We start from the raw sequence: 10,557 nt of genomic DNA, 5'->3' as shown, positions 1-10,557 counted from the left end.
TCACTGTAATACACAAAATGTACAACCCTTTTTATTCATCTTTAAAGAAGAAGCTTAACTGATCAAACTGCTCTTCACAATGACTACATGTTCCTCCTTATAGACTTCTGTATAGTGAGCATTTGCTAGACCCCAGAGCAACTGTAGAGAAAAAAGTATTGAGACCCTGATTTAAAAAATGACAGGCAATTTTATTTGCTTCAGTACCCGAGTGTTGTATGTTTGCAGTTGATTAGTCACTGCAGATTACTTTTCAGCTCATGCGGCAACAGATGTTTGGTGGTTTTTTTGGTTTTGTGTTTGTTTTTTTTTTTTTGGGGGGGGGGGGGGGTTTATACTGGTTTCACATTCCAAAATGTTGCAGAAACTCTGCTTCAAAGAGATTGCAGCAGCCAGCACTCAGACATTAGACATGTTTCGGCTGGCAGGGAAAGGATAACAGAAAAGAAAATCCATATTCAAAAATACACCCACTTTTAAGTACATTTTTTAGTAGAGGAGTTGACGTATTTATTGCTCAGTACTAATATTACCTTCCTTTGCAAGTAAACATATAGTTGTGTAATTCCCAAATGCATATTTTATCAAGAGACTGCAGAGATGTCAAAAGAGCAGAGCTCAGATTTAAAGCTGTCACCAGAAGAAAATGCAACCCCCTCTTATTTATAATTGTCAGTGTAGGCCATGCCTCTTCCTCTTATTAGTTTTATCAAGTACCAGCTGTGAAGATTCATGCTCCCTATCATACTCTACCTTGACAGCACCCCTCAAACAGACCATCCACATTCTTACAGCCAAACAACTATCTTGCCTTTCCATGCTCATGATTAGAATTATTTGGCATCAACAAGTGGGTGTGGGTATATTTTAGCAATTACAAAGTGTGACACATACAGTTTACAATACCATTGCAACCCACATACTGGGAAGACTGTGTTCCAGGTATTTACTCTCCGGAAGTTTGTCTGAGCCTCAAATCAGGTAACTCATACAAGCAAATAGCTGTAAGCCATCCAGTCTACAGCAATCACCCATGAGCATTCCTGCTGCTCAGCAAATGCAAGGGAATTGAAAATTTTCTTCCACAGAGGGATACACTCATGCAAATTACTACATGCCACAAACTATAAAGTGTGTACTTTGGCAACTGCAGTGGATCATGAAATAATTACTTGTTTGTATATTTATACTGTAATTGTAATTAACTGAATCATTTCTTTTAGGAAGCTTTTTAAAAAATAAAAAGCCAAAATTAATAAGAACCCACAGATATATTTAAAAATACATCAGAATGGCTGCATGTAAGTATCAGTTAGTTTTAGCAGTATGTTTCACATCAGCTGTTTATAACTTCATTTCATCTGAGGTACACTTCTGTCCTCATACTTAACCTCATTCTCTCACCAATGCCTCCATCTCCCACCACCTGGAACCACTACTCCAGTTTTCTTCCCTCCTTCCTGGCCATACGGCACATTGCTGGTCTTGGGAGGGTGATACGGACACACCCACGTTGACCAACACATGATGATCACAGATTCAACAAAAATTACTGGGTCTCATCTTCATACCTTGCTTCATTCACATACAACTCATTAGAATGTCAAGCTATGCCTTCAGCTGTGCCAACATGTAATCAGTAAGCAAACTTGAAGTACATTAATGGTATGGTGGTGGTGTGGTGAATTCAAAATTCAGGAGATGGAAGTTGATGAACACTTCCATATAGTCTCTCCCAGATGTAAACTGGCCTTGGGAGGACCATGCTATAGCAAACTAAGCCTTGCTCTTTCAACTGATGCACCTTAACTATTCAGAGTCTCTCTATGTAACCAAGCCTTTCCTGAGCTGGTGATGAACATCAAACTGACTCGGTGGACACAGCACTTAAGCAGAAAAGCCTAGTGCATTAACAGAAACCGGAAGAAGTTCTACTCTATTGGCATATCTAACAGTGAAATGGGCTTTCTCCTAAACTTGCATTTTTAATTAAAACTTCATGTAGCATGAATAAAGGCACTTGGTGTTACTAGGAAAAAAATCTGTACTAATTAAAAGTAGCTCCTTTACATTTACTCTCGCCACACCTCTGAACAATGCAAAATCGGTATCCACGTTAAAGAGCTGCCTTTGAGGAAAGCACACATAGAAAATTGAAGTTGTATACTTTAAAATGCAGAGTTTCCCTATTCCAGCTATCAAATGCAGGAAGTCCTATCGTTTTTGTAATTTCATAGTGGAAAAAAAGCACACAGAAAAGACTGGGCCTCCTTTAGAAGTGGAAAGTTAAACTGGTATTACTGATTACACAGCAGTATGACACCAAAACCATCATGCCACCACCCCCAAAATCACATAATACAATGACTGTCAAAAAGTCACTTTTTATACTTTTCTATTAAATCAGACTCATACAGAAGAGATATAGATACAGAAGCTTGGGGTTTGCATGGAATTAGCTTTTAAGACTGAATTCCTAAGTCCTTACTTAATTCTTTAAAACTACTTTTAACTTGATTCTCTAAAATTGCATAAAATCTATTCAATTCTAAAAATTTCACAATGAAATGAAAAATATCACAGTAAAATATTGTTACACACTGAAAGGAATCCCATACAATAATACATGATTCTTGCACTTATTCAGTATTTTTCATAAAATTATTATTAGTGTTCTCAGAAAGGGAACCAAGGCCTTTTTGCTGATACTCAGTGAAAAGTACATTTTAATCCTCCCTGAACATCACTGAACTGAAATCAGTGAGATAGACAGATAGGCTAAGATTTGAATGAGGCTCACTCACTCTCAAGAAATATGGAAGAAACCAAGACTCCCCCATTTTAAATTCTGATCATTGTATTTCAAGTCCCTGACAGGAGTAAAACAATAGCTGTAATTCTTCTCAAAAGCCTGTTATGCAAGCCAATCGTCCTAGTTATTACAACTTCCAGACAAGTGTTTCATGTTTTAAGACATCTTCCATTTCAGAAAAGATTTGATTACATACTGAGAATTTTATCACAATGGTAGACAATCACTTTAATCAGTTTGCAGTGCTTAAGTTACACTGAATGGCTACGACAGATGTCTCCCCTTTATTTTAACTTCTGCTAGAATACTGTATTTCCATACAAGTGAAAATGAATCAGCAAGCCACAGAAAGCCAATACTGCTATTTACCAGCAGTCTAGAGAACCAATAATCACAATATAGTTGGAGAGGGAGATATTTACTATTTTAGAGAGATACAGGGGAAAAATTTTCTGCAGCTTCGTTGGCTCCTTCCCTGAACCTATACCTTCCTTTTTAGAGTTTCAGATGATCAAAAGTATTGCTTTGCTTATCCACAGTTACATGGCTGACATAGGCTGACTGGTCACTAGGGAGCTGTCAGAGTATCTAACAGAAATCCTTTCTGCCTTTCCCTAAAGCAGACATTCAAATAATGTCTTCTCTACCCATCTGCTATTTTTCACAAAGCTATATAGGAAAGGAGCATCTGCCAAATGAAGTCATCACTGACTGAGAGATTCAAAAGCTACTAAAGGAAAGTACAGATAGAGGTAGACCAACAACACAAATTGTATTTCCTTAGAAAAACTAGTTACAGAGGTTTGTTGTTTCAACATTGTCCATTTTCCCAATGGTGAACTAAGTTTGAAACTCCTTTCAGGAAAAGGCGGGGGGGGGGCAGGAAGAACAAGTAGTTTGACCTGGGTTATCTAAAAACAAAAGGGCTTTGCATACCCTATGTAGAAAGACTAAACACAACAAAAATATACAGACAATACTATTACTGAATTACAGAGATTAGCTTGGCTCCAGACCTTCAAAATACAAAACAGTATATAAACACAAATAGTACAAGGAACACTCAGGACTACACAAACTGTAATTTTAGTCTTCACTGCTGTCCAAGGGTATTTTTGAAATTCATCTGAATTAACAAATAAGCCAAAAACCCCCTTAAAATTCTCTATGAAGTTTAATATTGTATTTACGAAGTAAACGGCATCATCATTAGTAATAAATATTCCCCTGTAAATGAACCTTAAAATAACTGTGTGACATGTGGGGAGAAAGCTTCTTTTTTCCCAACCTTGATCACAATACAGTACAAGTGACTAGTCAAGAGAGCAGAACATGCAGACACAATAAACACTGTACTAAGACCAGTGTGGTTACTCTTGGAAGATTAATTTTAAACTCCTCTCTACACCACTTTTGACAGAAGTTCAATAGCTGATTAGCTGACAGCACATAGAACCCACCTTCACTGATGAAGTTAATTTTTTATTCAGGGTCAGTGATGATGTGGAGCACTACCTGCTCTGAAATACTGCTGCCTTCTCCTCACGGTTTTATATGTGGAGCAGATACTCCCAGAATAAACCATGGGGCTTCTTTTAAAGGACTGGCCTAGCAGCAGACAAGTGTATTTTCCAGCATACAATCCCAGTGCAGCTCACAATAGACATTAACAGGGTGCATCTAAAGGGCAGAACAGGAAAGCTGAGGCTCATAAACAACTACCTCAGACACTCCTCCTATGTGTGACTCTGATAAAGCAGATTCTGCAGAGCTTGTAATCACTACAGAGCATGGGAAAGACCCAGCCTAACACATCTGCCATCAGACTCATCAGACAAGCTGCAAATAAATTAATACCACTATCTAATGTTCTTGATGCAGATGGTCCCTTCTCCACCCCAATTATATTTACCATGCTGATTTACAAATATGGGCCCAGATGAAACTAAGACACATTACTGAATATTGCAAACAATCCTAAAATAGGTGGAAGAGGTAAGCATTGTATCGTCTTCGGACCACATGGGATGTTTTTTCAACAAGGGAAGAATCCTACCAGCCCACTGCTCCACAAGCCTGGAATTTCAGCTACAACATACTCATAGCAGAAGGGACATGAAGTTTCCTCTCTGCTTCCCAAGCCACATGGACAGAGCAATCTTTTATATATGAAACCATCAGCTCCTTACTGCAAAGATAACAAAAAAAATTCTGACAGCATAAGGCTAGACAGGCATTTTATTACTAGAACTGATCGATGCATAGATTTTATGCATCAAAAGAACAGAATTACTGTAGTGAGGTATGGAAACTTGACCCCATTATCTATGAAATTATTTCATCTCCTTTCTGACCCAGTTAATGCCCAAGACTTAACTACTTCAGTATAACCAGTAATCTTTTTAGACAGACACAGAAGCACAGATTATAAAAGAGTAGAAAAATACTAACAATAGGAGCTATGAGACTCAGTACACCCCCCCCTTCAAAAATTAAAGTAATTGCTAAGTGGAAAATTACACAAATACTATAATTATCTGTCACAATCGCCCAAGTGATTCAACTGATTCTAGCCTTCTCCCCCCAATTTGTTTCTAGCACTGTATTTACCCAAACAGAAGAAAAGGCTTTTTGTCCAAGTATTTTAATTTACCCAACTTACTTTAATTTAGTCATCAATATGACTGCAGAAGAAACCCCCTAGTGACAAAGGAGCACAAGTATGCCCTGAACAGCCCAAAGGATTTCAAAGTAGGACTGTGAAAGAAATTAATTGAAAATACAGTAATTGTATGAAACAAAGCAATGGAAATGCTTCATAAAACCCCACAACTATTTTACAGGATTAAATACATAATTATAAATCATACTAGTATATGAAATTCTATTTACAGTTTTCAAATAAGCTTTTAAAAGGTCCCAGCAATGAGATCCTTCTAAATCTCGAGATGATTTTTTTAAAAAACAAAACTAATGGGTGGTGAGCATTTCCAAGACAAATTCTGCTCACAATGAATTGAGGATCTCACAGCATCCACAGCTGAAAATGAAAGCATGGACTTGAATTCAATGCTAGAGGAACACAGCTCCACAGAATAGTGTCAAACATTTATTATCTAGTTGCTAATTATGGTCCTGCATGATAACAGACATGGTAACAACGGATATACTTAATTTATCACTCTATTTCTAAAAATGCTGTTTGTTTGTGGTTTCCTTTATTTCCAAACCCAATTAACCTTGCTGCATGGTGAGTTCTAAATAGGTAGGAGAAGGTTCATTTCCTCTGTGCCCTTTCACAAAGGCTAATTCCTCTTGATTCTCCCTCCACCCACCTCTCTGGCACAGCAGACTAGATGCCCTGGCTCATACAACTTTCGGTTCAAGGCAAACAGAAGTCTAGGAGCATTTTTACACGCCCTCTAGCCTTACCTGTATATGCTCTCTACTTATTCTGTATATTAGGAGGAGGTTTTTTCCTTTCTGTTTGTGGAGTACCAAGTTTAATAAAGCATTTGGGGCTTTAAGTAATGCTAAAGATCAAGCAACATAGCAAGCCTTTTACACTGTATATCCTTTTTGTTCGTTTTTCCCTTCCATTGTTAAAGGGTTGTGCAAATGTCTCCATTAAAAAGTAACCACTGCCTATGATTATTTTTAGTATCACTCACAATTATCAACCTTAAAACATAAGCAGTCTTAATGACACAAGTTATTTCTGCCAGATCATAAAAATAACCTAATCTAAACAACCATGATAATTGAATCCAGAAGCATCTTTCTTCTCTAAGTCAGGAAGAAGCTCACCTGCATTCTTAAACACCCAAGCAGTAGATAAAAACTGAATATACACTATGCAACAAGAAAAAGGTGTATCATAACAAACTCAAACTAAAGAAAAATTTAAAACTAAAGAAAGATTTAAAACTTTCAGTGAAGAAACATCCAAATTTCTGCCCAGAATCTGGTGTCTTTATTCACACTAAACACCCTATTTTCACCCAGTAATCAGACTGAAATGTGAATACATCCCTTAAAATAGAGTAATTAAGAGCAGAAAGAAATGCCAGAAGCTTAGGAGAATGATACAATATGCAAGTGATAAAAAAACATATATCCTGGTTGCTAGTATATTCAAAGTACTGTCATGGCCCCAGGGCAACTCTATTAACTTCAGTAAATGCAAAGTTGCCATATTAGGCATAGTTAAGGTATAGCATAGGTTTGTAAATAGAAATATTTAAGGCATCTGGCAATGATGCAGGCCATATAGTGACTTACAGTCTTAAAATTATTGTAGTCAAAGCCAAAGAGCTAGCACACCCATTTCCACTAAGTAGAGTGACACAATCAACAAATGCACTGTTTAGACTGATATCTGAGTGTATTAGGTGGACCTCTCAGTATCTATCAGAGAATCTTTTCAGAGTAGAACATCCTTTTTCTAAGAGAATCAGTATTATCTGGAAATCAGCTTGCTACTTAATGTATGTAATTACTGTCTAGTGTGTAAGTTAAAGAACTGGGTGTAGCTAACACAAGTAACCACAAGCATTTTTATTATAAGGATATTCCTGCAGATAGTTTATGTAAGCCATCTATTTAAATCCTGAAGTAAGGCAATCCCACACTATGACAAAATAAGAAAGGAAAAGAACATGAAGTGCCTGCCGAATGTAACCAATATCTCCATAATAAAACTAATCAGGCAACTGAAAACTAGTTCTAAATGCAATAAGATTAAGATTTCAGATACAAGACAACAGTAGAATAACATCCTCTCTTTGCCCTAAAAAAAGGGCAAAATTATAATAGCTGATAATTTTTCACATATTTGATACATCAAGGTATTATGATTACTTCTATTTTTTATGAGAATGAGTTCTAAGTTTTTACATATTGTCATCCCACAAATGGAGATGAGAATTGTAATTTTAAAGTGCTTAAATGGCACAACAGATTTCAATGACAGTTCACAACAAAGTAATAATCAGTGATCCTTTTATTCTTTTGTGGTAATCACATTACCACAAAATCACTAAGAGGTTTGTTACCAAGTTCTGAATTCAAATTTGAACATTGCTCCTTCTGTTTATTAGGGACAATCTCATAATTCAGATTAACATATACTAGATCTTGGGCCTCTCCCAGCCAACAAGACAGTTACTCAAATACCTTTGGTTTTGGAAATGGAGCCTGTTATACAATGTAAAAGAACACCAGATGGGAAAAGCTCAGGACAAAAAGTTGACTATTTGTACTTCAGTTGATAGAGCGAGTTGATCACAAATCTCTCCAATAAAATGTTTCCTTTAGCTCAGCTCCTTCTTGGCCTATAACATCTTTTAAAAAGAGGTCCTGGTACGTAAAAGAAAGATGACTGACAGATCGCAAAAGCATCTTATAAAGATAGGGGAAAATTAATCTTAATATTTCATAAATTTAAAAAAAGGTTTAAATCCTTAGAATCACAGGCAGTAAAACACTATAGCAATTGAAGTGAAGCAATATAGCTGCTAAATCAAATTTTCTATTTCACACTATGATGCTTATTCAGAGATTAAGCAGCCATTCAGCATAAAGAACTCACTATAACTCCAACAAGTTTTTATCCTGCAAGGAGCAGCAGTAGCTCTCATAGAGAATGTATTTACACACCAAAACAATCAATGATCGCTTACTACCAGCAGCACTGCTTAGTGCGTCACCTGTGCCCCTCAATTCTTGTTATTAACAGCAAGTATTAATTTGCAAGAAATGTAAAAGTGCAGAATGAACACATACTGTAGTGAGAAGAACACGTTTTGTTTTTTCTTACTGTTTGCTTCTTTCAGACACAGGTACAGTTTATTTATGGCACATCACTTACATAAATTTAAGAAAACAACCTATTTGTTTTGTGCCAAGTTATAAACTGCTTTGCATATTTATTCTGACATTTGGGATGCAGATGCAAATCTATTCAGAAGCTAGTCAATGCTTTTTTTTTTTTCAGCCTGTGAGATAAATACTGAACTGGGCTCCATTTTGCCCCTATTGCCCACAGATTTATCTCCTATATACACACATTATCACACAGATACTACTGGTCACAATAGCATATCCTCTCCTCTAACAAACCAATGATCACTAGGTAGAGTACAGGCTCCAACGTGTTGTGTGCAAGGAACACAATTCCCAGCAGTACACCAGCATGATAATGGTAGGAAAAAATACAGTAAACAGAAATAGTGAAGAAATAAAGAAGCTTCTTGTTAGATTATATATGGTTTATCTTCCCTGTAACTCAGCTGCATGGAAGTTTTTCCTTCATATTAGTAAAAGGCTTATAACACACAAAGGTTTTATTTTACGAACAAGAATCATATTCTTCAAACACTGCCAAATTTGAGTCCCAAGAGGCAGCCTGACATTAAGCATCTGTCAGTAATACGTACGTTTCAGGCCACCTCTCACCAGTTTTTCCACTTCTACTTTTCCTGTATTCTTAACTTCTAATGTTGTAGTCTTCCACAAAACTGTACTTTACTTTTCTGATATGAACATTTGTATAGCTGACCTGCTATTAAATGCCTAAGAAAAGTTAGGGGGTTTTGTTCTTTACCTAGTATCCCCCTATTCCTTCATTCACAGGAATAGCATGGCAACAACAGGTCAATCTTTCAGAAAGTCGTAAGATCAATACTTACTTCTTAAACATAAACAATTTCATCAGGATGCTAACCTTAAAGACTACTAAAACCAAGACCACAGTTACCAGATCCGGGCAGGAATGACTAAGTTGTGTAAAGTGAAACCGACCATGTAACTGCTACAAAAAAACTGAGTGACAGAAAAAGTACATTTGTTATTAAATTTTTAAAAGTGGAAAACTAGGAGAAACTCAAAATGATCTTGTTTTAAGCAAAACAGAAGAATCCAAGTAACTGTGTAAAACAAGAAAATCTCTCCACATGTTCAATATTTAAAACTACAGACAGCATTTATTTTTAGAAAAAACACCCATTTCTTAGTAAAACTTTTCCTTCCTAACTAACAGTGAGCCAAACTGCTCTCCAAATCATACTGTGCATGAGGACCTGAAGAATACTGGTTTAGAAAATTGGTTTGCTGTCATCTGTTGACAAGAAAAGGGTGAGAATTGCCATTAGAAACAGTTCTAGTGAAGTAAGAATAAATTCTCACCCTGACAAGGTGTAAGACTCATTTTCAAAATCGTGTTGTTCTTCTCTGCAACACGCCAAAAGAAAGAGGTTTTCTATCTTTTTTGCAATGGTTTTAGTCAACATTAATACTAGAAGAGACTGTCTTGCTGACTACCAAAAGAAAGTCTAAGAGGAGAAAGAAGTGATGTCCCTAATACTTTAGAAAAAATGAAAAAATAAATAAACAATTTAAGCCAAGTGACAATGAGAGCACAAGAACAAAACAGTAAAACGCCTAACTATTCAAAAATTACTTTAACCTAATCAGCAAGTTCTAAAGTAGTTCTCCAGCGAGTAGCAGGAATATACAATCCTAAGTAGTTTTAAGCTGCTTGAAAGAGTTAAAAGACAGTTTAAATAATAGCATTTTAAATAAAGCAACAGACAGGACCTGCATAGGTTTCTTCTAGTCCAATAAAGCTGTCTTAAGTTTCAGCTAAGTTTTGTCTCAACATAATATAGAAGTAACTGAAAGTATAAAGTCCTTCCTGCCCAAGAGGGATGCTTGACCCCTGTTCAGAAATCTAGGTAACCATTAAT

Source organism: Athene cunicularia (genome assembly GCF_003259725.1).
Source record: "Athene cunicularia isolate RWA chromosome 8 unlocalized genomic scaffold, athCun1 chr8_part1, whole genome shotgun sequence".
Classification (NCBI taxonomy): domain Eukaryota; kingdom Metazoa; phylum Chordata; class Aves; order Strigiformes; family Strigidae; genus Athene; species Athene cunicularia.
The sequence above is the reverse complement of the archived record's forward strand: the minus strand, read 5'-3'. Positions refer to the sequence as shown.